Here is a 14527-nt window from a genome sequence, read left to right as displayed (position 1 = left end):
TTCTCCTTAGCTCATTGAAGTCCGCCCTCCTGAAATCTAGGGCTGCTGCCTTGCTGGAGGCCTTTGCCACCGTGCACGGGATGGTGAATTCCAGCAGGCAATGATCACTGTCGCCCAGGTCGTCGAGCACCCACAGCCCCCTCACCAGGTTGTTGCTCGTGGCCAGCACCAGGTCCAACAAGGTGTCTCCCCTGGTGGGGCTGTGCACCTCCTGGGTTAGATGCATGGCACAGAACACATTCCATTGTTTTTCTTCCCTGAATCTCTCCCTTGAGCACATAGATGAGCTTGTCAGGCTTCATCTGTGTTGTACCTCTCTCACCAGCCAAGGTATTTCTTACAACCATCCACACTAGGTCAGCCTGTTCCCCTTTGTTTTCCCACCACTGCTCCCCACACCTACCTTCTTAACTTGTCCTTCTGTGACGTTTCCCACCAGCGCCTTCCTGTCTCTATCCCTTACTGCTTTCATCAATTTCTTATGATCCTTCAAGACCTCCAGCCCTACTTTCCCTATTATATACTATGGCTGTGCAAAATTTCGCTGCCAGTTTTGTTTTGATGCTGTTTTGACTCATTTTGAGATCAAAACAGCAAAATCGAAATGAAACAGATATTGTCAAAACAGCCTCGAAACAAAATGAGGCAAGTTGAAACGTTTCATAATTTTCTAAACATTTCAATTTTCAAAGCTGATGTTGGGCTTACTTTCAATGCCTTCGGGGAAAGAGAAACTCACGTAAGGAGAAGGAAGGGGGAAGAGGGGGTCGGGGGGGAGAAGTGCTTTCATTATTGACTGTGTAGCTGGCCAGTGACTGGCATCCTTCCCTGGGGTCTCTTCCAACCCCAGGGCTCTGAGGGAGGGATGGAAAAACTGTAAAAATGGCAGCATTGCTTAAACTGCCCTGCTTAGTTTCTGCCTTGGTATCAGTTAATGAGCTGTCTGTGTTCCAGCAGCTCAGCATCAGACCACTATAGCTAGCAGCAGCACTGATCTTCTAAAGGATTCCCTACTTGCTAGCAAGAGGGGTTTCAGATTCAGGATACCTTTTTCTTCAAGGCTCTTTTATTGTATTATATTAATTGTATTATATTAATTGATTCATTCTTTTGCACAAGCACCCATGTCACAAGTTTTGCCTGTCAACAGCTAGGGGTGCAGGGCCCCACAACCCCCCTGCACCTATCTCCTTGACAGCTGGCAGGCTTAGTGGCTGCAGCAGGGGCTAGCAGGCCCGCAGCTTTCACCCCGCTGCACCTTAACATGTACACATGACATGAGTTTTGCTTTCAAGACTTTGGGGTGCAGTTTCCCCAACCCTCCTGCACCTATCTCCTTGAAACTTGGCAGGCTTCATGCCCTCAGAAGCCATTTCTATCATTCCTTGCCCATTCCTGCAAGTTTCATCCAAATCAAGCCAGAAATGACAAAGTTATAGGCTGTTTTGAGCTTCCCCATTATATCCTATTAGTAAAACGGCGAAACAGCATCAAAACAGCGAAACTGTTTCAATGAAACGGAACAGAACAGCTGTTTCAAATTGAAACAAAATTCAAAACAGAATGCTGTTCCATCGAAATGCTGGTTGAAACAGAATGCTGCCATTTCACACAGCCCTGTTATATACCTCTTCATGAAACCTGATTTAATCAACTGGTGGTTGCCATACCCATGAACTCTTCAAAGTAGTCTGATATACTCTCCATTTCCTCAAAATTGCAGTTGTGTGAAATCAAATGATAAATGCGGCTTTCCCCTCTCCCTCTATTACCACCTGCATATCACATTTCCATATTTTGCATAGATGAACAATCCCAAGTCTAACAGCCCCATCCCCCTATCTCTCGTTTGGTACAGTTCAGCTGTAGCCAAACTTTCCCTTTTGGCATTCCAGAAGAACACATTTTTCCCACTGTACTTTTCCTATCTGCTGCCACGTCAGTGGGAATACAGTTCCTATATAGAATAATCATCAGTAGCACAGCCCTAAACGTCGCCACTTTTCCAGCAATGGAAAGTGTGCTTCCAGACTATAACCAAACTATTTACTGTAATCTTGCTGTCACCTTTGTCCATGCTGTAACAGTGGTTCCCAACCTTTTTTATACTGTGGACTGGCATGGGAGCGGGATGGGGAGCACAGAGATGGCTGCCTCCATGCCACCCATCTTTAACCCCACATGTGACTGCCGGCAGCAGAAGCTGCTTGCGTGGGTGGACAGATGGGGGTACGAGCAGTGGGCTTGTGCCACTACCCAGCAGCCAATACTTCATAGCCTGGTATCAGGCCATGACCCAGTGGTTGGGGACCTCTGGCCTGACGCATCTATCTTCCTTTCCCTTCTTTTACATCAAAACTACCACATCTGCAAAACCCTCTCCTAGTTCACCACCCACCACAATGGACCCCACAAAACACCTGTAATTGCTCCCATGGGATTCCACACTCCTGTAAACATATTATGTCTGCTTTGATCCTACTCAATATTGGCATAATTTTATCCCACTTCTTCCTCAATAATACACTCCTGACATTTATGTATGCAATACACAAAGTCATGCTTGTCTATTTAAATTGCATGTCTCTACCAATTTTGTGCTTTCTATGCTGCTGCTTGATGCAGTCAGCTCTAATCCTCTTCCTCTTTCCATCCCTGTACTCTTTGCCAGTTGTTTTATTGCTTTGATATTCAAGAAATATCCCTTTTCCCACACCTTTCTGCTCCCTCCCTTCCCCTCTCCCCTCTCTGTTAATCCTAAAAACACATTAGCTCCACTGAGATTTTCATCAACCTGTCTCCCTCCCCCTCTCTCTCTTTGTCCTTGTCCTTCTTTCTAAGCTTTATAACATGTAGATTTGAGCAAACATGGTACTACAACTCTTTCTCTATACTTTACTTATCCAGACAAAGTTTCTCTTTTACTATCTCAAGTATTCCTGTGCTGTAATACTTAGATACTTACCTGTATCTCATCCTATATTGGCATTCAGTGCCTCACAATTGATACACATGCCTAAACTGTTTTCTGTGTTCATATTAATGCAGTTTACTCGTGGACAATGTTATGAACTTTTCTTACATATTTTTTTCACTACATGTTCTCAAGCTGACATGCCCCATTTAATCTTTTTCAGTATGATTGATACCTCCAATTTTCTTATTCAAACTCACCTAATTAACTTATCTTTTAACAAGTCCCAATAGCCCTGCAGGCTTTTAAAACAAAGAATCTATGGGTGATGTTGCATCTACTACAGCACATAGAAATAAAATAAAAGGTAGGATGAGGAAACAGTTTGAACTTCTCAAAGCAACCTTTCAGTCCCAGGATTGTGCAACTGTCTCTTAAATATATGAGTAATGAGAACAACAGGAATATAGTTTAAACATACTTTAGAGCTGTGGAACATACATACTATTCTAGAGATCTATTGGGGACGTCAGTCAGTTTTCCTGTGTTAAGAAGGAATAATGCTATGGAAGTCAAGGAATCCAGCTAGATCTAGACAGGTTGCAGAGGTGGGCAGATGAGAATAGGATGGAGTTCAACGCAGACAAGTGCAGGGTGCTGCAGCTAGGGAGAAGGAACCAGCAACACAGCTATAGGCTGGGGAACACACTTCTTGTCAACACGGTGGCAGAAAGGGATCTTGGAGTCATTGTTGATTCCAGGATGAACATGAGCTGTCAATGAGAGGAAGCAGTCAGTAAGGCTAACTGCACCTTGTGGTGCATCTACAGATGCATCACAAGCAGGTCCAAGGAGGTGATCCTTCCCCTCTATGCGGCACTGGTCAGGCCGCAGTTGGAGTACTGCATCCAGTTCTGGACATCACACTTCAAGAGGGATGTGGCTAGCATTCAGAGGGTCCAGAGGAGGGCCACTCACATGGTCAAGGGGCAGCAGTCCAGGCCCTATGAAGAGAAGCTAAAGGGCCTGAATCTATTCAGCCTCCACAAGAGAAGGCTGAGAGGGGACCAGCAGAAATTGGGTGAGGCTCTGTTCCCTCAGGCACCACCAGGGGTTATAGGAAAAACTGCCACAAATCATTAGAGAGTGGGTTCAGGCTGGACATCAGGAGACGCTGCTTCATGGTTAGAGCTGCCAGGCTCTGGAACGGACTCCCAAGGGAGGTGTTGCTCTCTCCTACCTTGGGGGTCTTCAAGAGGAGGCTGGATAGATATTTGGCTGGGGTGTTATGACCCCAGCACTCGTTCCTGCCCGTGGCAAGGGGTCAGGCCTGATGATCTGTTTAGGCCCCTTCCAACCCTAAGCACCATGAAACTATGAACCATATCCTAATTGACATAGTTCTGTTGATGACAACCCAATTTTGACCAGTCACTCCTGAAATTACATTATGAACCTGGTATAAATAAAGCAAAACCTGAAAAGGTAGTTTTATGTCTGGAAGAGTTGTCCTTTATTTTCTGGATGCTGTCTAGATAGAAAACAAGTCAAACAGTGATTAGATAAGCACATCCTACAGAAATGCAACTGCACAGAAGTGTCACATTTGGTGAACTGAATAGGTCAAGGAAAAGGTGAGGTACTTCTGATTTATGGTGAGCTGCCTTTTAGGCCCATCCTTTATCAACCAACCCTTTCTGATTACAGATAATGTCAAATGAAACAGTGATTTGGGGGAAGAACCATGATGGTATGCAAACAGCCAAACTGAGCAAACATCAAGTGCTCTCAGCTTTCACCTGCCTAGGCTAAACAAGCTTAGCTCTCCCAGTCTCCTCTCATAAGACAGGGTCTCCATTCCCCTGATTTCTGTGGTAGCCCTCCTTTTCCAATATTAATTTATTTATCTTGTGTTCTTCAGTGGTTTCCTGAATATGGACCATATGAACCATTCTGGGCCCCTATGGCATGTCCCAACTAAGGTGGACCGTGTGATGTGTAACAGTAACTGCTATAGATATTTTCTAAAGCAAAAGGCAGATTCATTTTTTCTAGACTGAATTGTCTAGTTTACTTTAGAAGGTGTGTCAAGTACCTTTTGCGTAAAGATAAACCCACACACATTCCTCATGCAAATAATGACACAACTGTTGTTCTTATTCTTAAGTAATAAGTACATGTAGCAAACCTTTACTTAAATATGCTCATGTGTTTACAGAGTACTCAAAGGTACAAGATAAATAAAACCCATTGTGCTACGGGAGGAATTCAGAGTACTGCTAAAATAGAACTGCCATGCTAGAGACTGACGTGGTCTGAATAAGCCAGTGGTGCAAATAATTTTTTAAAAATATATTTTGACACAGTGATAATTCTTGCCTCTTGGGGCAGGCCAACAATTGGGTAGTGATTTTCTTTCATGTACTTGTGGTTTAACACACCCTATTCAGCTGAATAATTCATGCTGTATAGAGCAGGTCATTACAAGTGTCCAATATGTACAATGTCACCTCCCCCCACACCCCTGAAACTCTTCTTAACTATTGCTCACTCTCTTACTTTTACATTACGCTGAAATAACTGAAAGCTGCTATTTTTTTCTCCTGCTAACAAATGTGACTTATTTCTACCCTTACCTTTGCCTTCCTAGTTCTTTCCCTTAAATCTTACTGTGTGCCATATAACCTAGCCTTCACTAGTAACTACATTAAGTTATTAGTTCTTCAGAATAGGGACTTCTTTTTTCACTCCTTGTTGGTGCAGTGTCACTATGAGCCCTAACTTAGTGCAATAAAAGCCTAATAATACACAAGAAAACTTGCTAACTGTGGCGGTTGGGTGAGGCAGGAGAAAATAAAACCCCGCTCACTCCCTTCCCCTTACTGGTGTGGCAGTGGAGACTTCCCCTGGCAGCTGCCAAGATGGGTGGAGTAGTAAGCACCACGGGACCAGGCTTGAGTTTTCAACTGACTAGGCAGGTTCAGCTGGGGTGAACAGCATGGTGCACAGCAAGGGACATCCTGGCTGGGGAGGGAAGTTTCCCCAGCTGGAAGCCAGGCCTGTGGGAATCCCTCATCTCAGGTGATAGGAAGCCTCACAACTCTAACTGGCAATAGGTGGGTTCATCAGCAGGGATGCCATACAGCAGTTGGACATCACACAGAATCTATGATTGACTGGAAGCCCCAGTAGGAAGACAGAAAAACATCCCAGAACTAAGGAATGGGATTGTTGGATGGCGAATGATGAGACTAGAACCAGAAACAGATGACAGGCAGCCAACCTACCCACGCTTTTTGATTTTTGTAAAAAGATAGATTGTCAGGGATTTCCTGGCAAGTCACGTGGGGCCCTTGGCTAGGGATTGTGTGCAGGCAACACTTAGTGACCTGACACCCAGCCAGTGGCAAAGCCACAGATGGCTTTTGGACATGGACAGAGGCCTGAGGTGGAAGCGTAGGGGCAGAGAAGCTCCCAATGTAGGTGGCCTAAGGGTCAAGCCAATGGGCCTTTCTTTTGGTGGCTGGTGGAAGCTAGTAGGACAGACTTTGGTTTTTCTCCAAGCTAAATGCTGCCTCCTGGCAGTACCAATTCTCCTATTTTTTCCATCAAAGTCATGGCAGGAAAGAGATTAGGCAGGGAGCAGGCTTTACTTGGGGAAGGAAATACAGTAGCACCAACACTGTGCACGGGTTGACACTGGGACATATTCACTGATGCATCCCCACCCTTAATGGGTTGATACTATGACACTAACTTTGTTTACTGCCCACACTGAACAAAGCATATTAGTATGAACATGCTCTTAAAAAGAGTATTTTTACTATGTATGCTACATAGGGTTGTTCCAGCAAACATTTCTGCTAGTAAGCTCATATGCTAGAACAGTAGAGGTCAGCCTTTTTGGCATATGTACCACAAATTAGCCCCACGCCCTCCCTGAGCGCCACTCAAATCTCCTTCCTCTGCCTGATCAGCTATGCTCTGTTTTATGCACCCTGCCCCATGCTCCCTGCCTCATCCGCTGCTCTTCTTTCTGCTCCCTGCAGTATCTGCTGCTACATTGCCTGTCCCCTCCCTACTCTGCCACATGCCACACAGAGGCTACCAGTGCCAGAGTTTGGCCATCCCTGTGCCAAATTAATGACCACAAACATGAAAAAACTTGAGAAAATATTTTGTGTGTTTTTTTTCCCCCTCATGCCCCATTTGTCCAGTTCTATTTCCTTGTGCAAGATTAGTTTCTACAGGGCCTCAATCAGCTAAACCATGCTAAGTGGTGCCATATGCTAGGGGTTGGCAACCTAAGGGCCCTGGATCTGGCCCCCTGAGTCATTGGATCCGGTTCACAGAACCAGAAGACCATGGCAGCTAGAGGTCTGCCTACACCAAAGAGGGGAGTGTTGCCTGTGCTGCAGCTGGGCAGTGGGGAGCAGCAGAAGTGGCAGTAGCAGCCAGCTCTTAGTGCCAGCTTTCCTTGGATCTAAGTTAGGTCATTGCTGACCACTGCTTTATGCTGTGAGAAGTCCCACTGAAATCAGTGGAGCATTTAATGAGTAAAGGTATGGCCATGCAAACAATTCGCTGCTGAGGAACAGAGGGTTGGGCTCTACTGCATGGCAGCTGCTCTGCAGCGACTGCCTCTGGGCACACTCTTACACTGCGGAAAGCTGAAGTTAAATCACAGTAAGTTAACCCTAAATGACTGCAGTAAGTCCCAGCCTGCTTTTACATTGTGGTTAGTCATATACCTATAACCTCAAGTATCACTCATTGTGAAGAAACTGGACTCTTAAGTGCCTGATAGTTCTACATGGATCATGTGCATTGTCCTCCTCAGACCTGGGATATACCCTTTTGGACCTTTGGCCACTAACTACAATGGAGCTAAGATTTCACCTCCTATATTTAGCACTCTAAAAACTTCAGAGATGTTTAGATATGTATAACCAAACAGCAGCCTGAATCCAGTCAGAGACAGTCTGTAAAGCACCTGATTGGCACTTCTGGAAAGAAAACATGTTGTCCTACTTTAGCAGACAGAGCAAATCAAGAAGAGTGACATACCAGGCAGCATTTGGGAGATGACTTTCTGGCATTATGTCTAAAAAGCAGTAGGCCAGATTCTAATACACATGCTCACAATACAGTAATTTATTCTTAGTCTAAAAATAATTTCATTTATTCCCTGTCTGACTAAGAGTCAAGCTAATAATTGCCACTACTTATCTGATTGACATTTTAGCTAAAGTTCCTACTAATAAAAAACAATTTGAGATTCTGAAAGAAATGTAAATGTTGAAGTTTCACAGGTCATTGAATTTTATAATATTGAGTCACTGGGCTATTATGCATTGATTGAGCAAATAGCAAATGGAGTGATTTGCCAAAGAGCATTACTCAAATATTGACTAGAATCAATGACAGTCAGCTACACTCCAAGGACTGCAAAGTTAACCGGAAATTTTTACCCAGGACCAATTGTTAGCTGATGCCTATAAAACAGTTTTGTCAATTTGTTTGTTTCTGTTACCATCTTCCCCAGGTCTCCTGTGCTAAGTCCAGGAAATTTCATCATAAAGGGAAACTTCTTTGCAATGAAGTTTCTTTTTTATTTCTAATCTATATTTTGCGGCTAATGCCTAAGTCATTTCATGATTCTGACAATCTTTACTGATTTCTTTAAAAAAAATTCAAGAACATATGAATGAGAAGTTGTTGTTTTTTAAAGTACAAAAATATTGTTCAATGTTTTGTTTCCATTTCAATCTTTGATCTTAACATTATATAAGTAATACATTTAAGGGGAAAATTTGTGCTTTATTTACAAATACCTATATTTTCCTTCTTTATTCATGTCTTTCAGTTGATCTAGCTATTCTTTTAAATTTATTCAGCGTCTTAAGAAAGATTTAAAATAATACCTTCCCAACAGCTCCTATCAAAAAAGACTCTGAAACATACCTGATCCATTTAAGCAGTTTCACACTAAAATGATCTCCCTGTCATTGGCAAAATCTTGGGCTTTTGTATAAGTAGATTTTATTTAAGAGCCTCTCTAAACAATAATCCAGGCTTGATCCAAAGGTGGCTTTACCTCCACAAGCAGTGCAGGCACCTAGTTAGGTTCCCAGGCTCATTAAACACTTTACAGTGAGAGTTCATTACCTAAGAATAAGATAATTTTATATTCACTAAGCCAAAGAAAGGCCTAATTCTACCAGCTACAGGATATTTACCTAGAAGTGGGAAGACCTTGCATCAACTCCTTGTTCCACTGTATACTTTAGTATTCAGCAACTCAGACCAGGATGCTATCATGCTGGCCTGTTCTAAAGTCTCTGCTGCCACATTTTCACTGCTATTGATACTCAAGCTAGCACGGGTATGCTTGCCAGGGCCACAAGTGCACCTTCAGCAAGACATACAGATATATCCTAAGACCTATTTTAACAATGACTACTACATATAACAGTTCAATAACTACTAGAAAAGTAACTACAAAGGCTGTGTTCATACAAGGTAGTTTAGAATTTGAGATTTATACTCTACTGTTGCTAATTTATATACAAACAACATTATTACCTCAAGCCCAAATGCCTTTCAGTTTATGGGGTAGACATTTGCATTCACACCTCTAGTCCCAGACCTACCCTATGTAAACCCAGGGAACTACATTCCATTCCACTTCTGTAGGAGCAACTTCTGAGATGTTGAATCATCAGATCTGAACCTGAACTATTTGTCTTTTACTCAGGCTGGAAATATTTTGAAGCAGCAGGAAGTTCTGCACTGCTGATCTCTAAGCTACAGTGATTTCAGATATGGAAAGGTGGAATGACTGCACGTAACCAAGAGGCCTTTTTCCCTAGCACAGCCTCTCGCTGAATAGATCAATAGCTTCTTGAATCCTCATATCCTTTTCAAATTAATACCCCAAATATATGGACCTGATTATGCTATTTTATCAGATAACTTAAACAAGCAACCTGTCTGCACATTAATTGTTATTGAGGATTAATGTTGTTTATAAAATGAAATCAATACAATCTCTATTGCTTATTAACTGAAACATTCTAGGCTGTGCTCTGTTTGCTTTGCTTTTCAATTAGTTTCTATTATTTTCCCTATTAGCGTTTAACAAATAGCTGTAGAAATAAACTTAATGGTTGTGAAACTGTTATCAGAGTCAACAAAGTGCCTTAATGGAAAATCTTGTATATTTAAATGTAAAAAAGAATCCAATGTTTAATCATTTGACATTATGAGATAAGTTTATTACTATACATCTGTTCTGTGCAGGGTCTGCTTTTTTTTTTTTTAAACGAAGCAATTAAGAGTTCTTTAGGGTTCTCTAGAGTTCAGATGTCAGAACTGTTAAGTTGTTTATTACATGTGAGATTAAACAACTCTAAAGTCTAATAGCCGTTGTTATAAAGACTGCTAAATTCATAGTGAATAAGAATAGCATGGGCATTGCTAACAAGTAAAAGAGCAGGAATGCTTTTAGGATTAGGCAGAAAATTTGAATGTGAAGGGGGCTTTCTTATCATTTCTAGCCATGTGCTCTCTGTAGTCATATTTCTATGCCAGCTGAATATCTTACTGAATTTTTAAAAGGTTATGCCCTCATTACCTGGGTGCAGGAGAAGACATAAGTGATAATGTAGTAATTTCCCAACTATAGCTGAACTCTGTCAGCCATTTCCCTCCCCTTCCAATTTGGTTGCGCTGTAGTGAGAACTGTCACATAAGCAGACTAAAGCAGAACCCTGAAGGAAATGAAGCCAGGGGTCCAAGGCTATCATCTTGGGAGTGGAAGGGAAGATTGAGAAGTCCACTGGGAAGAAAGGGTCAAGAATGAAGAGTATGTTAAGGACAGAAACCAGGGGTGGGGGAAAATGGAGAGGAGCCATTCTGTTTGGAGAAGGAGAAAGATCAAAGAGTTGAGCAGAAGGTTGGGATGGAAAGCTGTGTGACAGGCCAGGGCAAGGCAGGTAAGGGTTCAGAGGGGCCTCAAAGTTTTAAAATCATCTGGATATATTACACAGCCATCGTTCTAGAGACAACGCCAGTATGACATTGCTCCTTTCTCAGTCCTTTTACAGTCCTTTGATGAAGGTGGCTAACTCAGGGTACTCTCACCATCCATATTTGGAAGCAGTGAGCACAATGAAGTCTTTGCAGAGAGAAACGTTTAGACTTAACATCCAACTCCAGTCCAAGTATAACAGTTCCACATTCTTCACCAAATTCTGGCCTCCTTAAAAACAACAAAACAAAAAATCCTAGTACAGTATATATCTTAAAGTAGTAGAAGAAAGTTCCATGCCATCAGGAATTCAAAATAGCACTATTAATAGAGATATGAAAAGTTGCCAACCAAGCAATGTGCTTTACGTTTTTCCATCTCCCTATTTTCTGGCACTGCTTATTGCTTGTACACCTCCTCCTTCAAGTAGGCTATGAAGGCAGGCAAATGTTCTACTGTTTCTGCTGTCCATGGTGACAGTGATGACCTGTGTCCATGGGGCAACTGGTGGTGTGGGAAAGAAGCACCCCAGGCAGTAGGCTACCATAGCTACTCAGCTGGGGAAAGAGTATTTCCTTCCTGTTCTTGAAATGAGGTCTTCACAAGCTGCTGGTTGAAAATACATAGGAGATGTCCATGTACTGAGAAGGGTTGCCAAATAAGCTGTCCAATTTATAAAAGGACTTTTTTCACCCTAGTTTTCATCTGCTCTCTGCAAATGTCAATATGCTCAGATTTTAAAAGACATTTTGGGATGAGAGTCTATTTGCACACTGTCTGCATGCACGAAATATCTGTTATCACTGGACAAGTGGCATTTGCACAAACAAATTTCAAGAAATAGTTCCATTATTAAATATCCACTTTGCACAGGTAAATACAGTTTTGCATATACATATCTAAGATGCTGCTGTGCCAAACAACAGCATAATTTTCCCTTTGTGCATATCTGTATACAATTAGTGCCAAAAGATTCTGATCTGGCTATGGTTTCCATTCCCTGGTGGCAGACTAGGCAAAAGGCAAGACAGCGCAGAACGAGACCTAGAGAAGCTAGTAGGTTAAGTAGGCAGGTTTTTAACCAGTGCACAAATAGGGAAGGTTGATTGTACAGCCTTTGCTATTTTACTTGCCTAGAATAGGCCACATACGTGCTTCTAGATGCATAAAATTAGATGTATAAGTGCTTCTAAATTTTTCTCACAAGCAATATATGAACACTTACACTATTTTTGAAAAGTTCTATAATCTTTATTTCAAATAATTTTATTTACTATCTACAGAACCTCTCCTAGCCCTTGCATAGCACTGATACATTCCAGGCAAGGGCGAGGCATAGTGTTAAGAAATGTACACAGGTATAATTTATTTCTTGAAAGTTTGCTGGTTATTATAATCAAATGTCAGTTGTCTGTAATTGCTGGATGTAATGGAAAATACCTACTTAGTAGATGGCCTATCACTGGCTGATTAAAAGTGCACAAACCCTCAGCAAGGAGGCAATAATTTCAACATAACTTCTTTACCTTACAAGTGCCCAGAGTAGAGTTCATACTGTTTCAGTTTTGGTAACCACTATTGTAACTGGGTCCTATATAAAAGAAATGATTCCATGCAATCTCTGACAAAAAATCATCCCACTGCTTTTAATTCATAATAGTTTCTGCTTTGATGACTTCCATCTAGCCCCAATTTAAAGAGATGAATCAAGTCACACCACAACCCTGTGAGACAAAACAGTATTACAGCTTTGAGGGGTAGGGCTTATGGCAGGGCAACTCACTATAGTTGCTGTAACCAGAGTCTGAATTTTCTGTGGTATTTAAGGTTTCAAGGTTTTACATTGGTGGTGTGTAATCTGCCAGAGTTTGGGAGCCGCTGCATTATTTTTGCTGACTGGAAGACACATTGAGAAAGTCAGCACTGTCATCAGACGGTGCTAGGGAGCATAGATATAAAGTATGATACTCCTATTCCATGCATAATATGCTCCAAAAAATGTAAGACGGTCTGCTTTGAGTGGCCGTGGGTATGTGCCAGTGAGATCACTGTCTGCAGCTCATGTAAGTACATATGTGCACATATGTAAATATAAATGTCGAGATATACATTTGCAAAACATCTAAATAAGTAAACTCTGCAAGCATAGGCACATACATACATAATTTACAAATATATTCAATCATACACACATGTATATACATACTCATAGGTGCATGTTTATGCCAATATGCCCTGTATGTAGTTGTGGCTTAAACGGCTGTAAACAAATCAGAATCGTTCCAAACATTCCCTCATTTATTTAATTAAACCTAAATGCAGGTTCAGAAATGTTACCTCTGAGCTCTTCAGAAAGCATGTTGAACGAAAAAAGATTATACGTTAAAAAATGTTATTATACTGTGACTTACATAATATATAATGTTAATTATAACATAAAGTCTATATAAACACAACTCAAAGTGATTTAACCTCCCTGCCCCCAGCATTTTGTTCTATAAACTGCAGGTCCCCTTCAGGGAATATAAGTCATTTCTGTTAAAATCTGGTGCCAGTCAGTTTTTAAGGAGGAGACAACTATGAAAAATGCTCCCAAACACAGATACAGAGGGCGCGTCTCCATGTGTTGCTATGGTGACGTTGTCACTGCGCCGTGATTTAGTATTTCCTTTTGGTACTTCCTTTAGTGCTTCCAAAAGGAAGTACTAAATCACGACACAGTAACAGCTCATACTGCGCCGTATGCATGGTGCATGGTTATTTTTATCCGCTACTTCGCTGTAGCAGTGCGCTATACCGGGGGAGCACGTCGCTACACCGAAGTAACTGCTGGTCCTGTGTAGCCGCCTGTGGATGTTTTGTCACCGTAGTGCATTGCTATGGCAATGTAGCATCACATGTAGATACATCTAGAATGTAATGTAAGTTACTAATATATCACTTCTTAAATGTATAAGCTAAATATCTTTTGTTCTGCAATGCCTCTAGTCACTTGCAAAGAACTGTAAAATCTCACCCCTGCTGGTTTACTTGTGAGGTAGATACTGTCTCGTCAAGCAGTTTTCTCAGTTTACAGGAGTGCTGTGAGTGTTCTCTATGGTTACATAATGCTGAAAAAAAGACACAAAGCCCAACAACTGTTCAGATAAAAATAGCAGTAAATACCATTCAGGTGCCCAGACACACTGCCTAGGGGGACAAGCTTGTGTTTTTATGGGGCTCTTTGCTCTGCAGTATCTTAATTCGTGTAGGCAAAAATATATCATTATTATTACAAGAAGCCAAAACTGCTTTCACAAGGCAATTTAGGAAAGACCTGTTGGCACTTGTTTAAACTGACAGCTCAGATATCTAAGTTCACCTGACTTCATTTAAATGTTATCATTGTTTTTATTTGGATTTAACTTTTGAAAACTCTCTTAAAGAAACACAATTTAAAAAAAAAGCCTAAATACAGACTGACAAACACCAAAGGCAGTTTAATTTGGTCAGCTCAGACTCCTTTGAAATATCAGAAATATCTGCCAGTTAGCTGACCTTGAAACAGCTGTGTAAAATGTTATGTTTGGGATTAAAAGCCC

At 41.7% G+C, this 14527-nt stretch overlaps 1 long non-coding RNA gene across 1 annotated transcript in view; it reads right to left on the bottom strand.

Moving 5' to 3' along the window:
• LOC109299308 overlaps positions 1 to 14104 on the bottom strand; it is a 28865-nt gene extending 14761 nt beyond the window's left edge. Inside the window, exon 1 of the long non-coding RNA XR_002097813.1 lies at positions 13963 to 14104. This is a non-coding gene — a long non-coding RNA (uncharacterized LOC109299308). The remainder of the gene's footprint in view (positions 1 to 13962) is intronic.
• Between the last annotated feature and the right edge of the window lie 423 nt (positions 14105 to 14527).

This window comes from Gavialis gangeticus, unplaced genomic scaffold, assembly GCF_001723915.1.
Source record: "Gavialis gangeticus isolate Ggan-Ray unplaced genomic scaffold, GavGan_comp1, whole genome shotgun sequence".
Taxonomy (NCBI): domain Eukaryota; kingdom Metazoa; phylum Chordata; order Crocodylia; family Gavialidae; genus Gavialis; species Gavialis gangeticus.
This window is presented reverse-complemented; position numbering and strand designations above follow the sequence as displayed.